This window comes from Propithecus coquereli, unplaced genomic scaffold, assembly GCF_000956105.1.
Source record: "Propithecus coquereli isolate 6110/MARCELLA unplaced genomic scaffold, Pcoq_1.0 Scaffold567, whole genome shotgun sequence".
NCBI classification, from domain to species: Eukaryota; Metazoa; Chordata; class Mammalia; order Primates; family Indriidae; genus Propithecus; species Propithecus coquereli.
This window is the reverse complement of record NW_012151585.1, coordinates 617,014-617,982: the sequence shown is the minus strand read 5'-3', so window position 1 is coordinate 617,982 and position 969 is coordinate 617,014.

Sequence of the window (969 nt, the reverse complement as noted above, 5' to 3'; positions counted from 1 at the left end):
CAAAATGAAATTTCAGAGATATCAACTGTCAAACTTAGTACTTAAGGAAATCAGATATTTCATACTTAATAACTTAATATTTAGGTTGACATATCACTGCTGAATACCAGACAGTAATGAAAATAAATGAATTATACCTACAATTGCATATACCATAATTTTTTATCCATTCCTTTGAGATTGGCAGTCAGTTTGTTTCTAGTTTTTTCTATTACAATGCAGCCCTGAACATTCTTATTTATGTCTCCTATTGGATGTGTGCAGGGCTTTCTCCCTAGGATATAATCCTTGGAGCAGAATTGCTGAGTCATAGGTCACGTCCATTTCAACTTTACTAGGTAATGCCAGATTGTTCTCAGAAGTGGTTGTGTCAGTTTTCACACCCCACTGAGACAGTATGTGTATGTCTTCACTTCCTTGCTTCTACTTGGTATTTCTAGACTTGAAATTTTTTGCCAGTCTGATGGGTATATAGTGGCATCTCATTGTGTTTTAATTTGCATTTCCCTGATTTCTAACATTCTCGAGAACATTTTATTATGTTTATTGACCATTTAGAGTTCCTTGATGAAGTGTTTGCTCAAGATTTTGGCCCATTTTTCTATTGTCTTTTTCTTATTAATTTTTATTTTTGTATATTCTGGAGACAAGTTCTTTGTAAGTTATCTGTGTTGCAAATTTCTTTTTCCACTCTTTGGCATGCCTGAGTCTTTGGGCGAATAGAAATCCTTGATTAAAAATGTAGAACAGTTTATCAGTCTTTACAGTTTTCATTTCTTGTAGTTTGTTTGAGAAATCTCTCTCTACCCTGAGGTCATGAAGATGTTGTTTTATATTATCTTCTGAAAGCTTTGTAGTTCTTTCATATACAGACGGTCTCTGACTTATGATGGGTTTGGCTTATGATTTTTCAACTTTATGATGATGTGAAAGCGATACACATTCAATAGAAACCTTACTTTAAGTTTT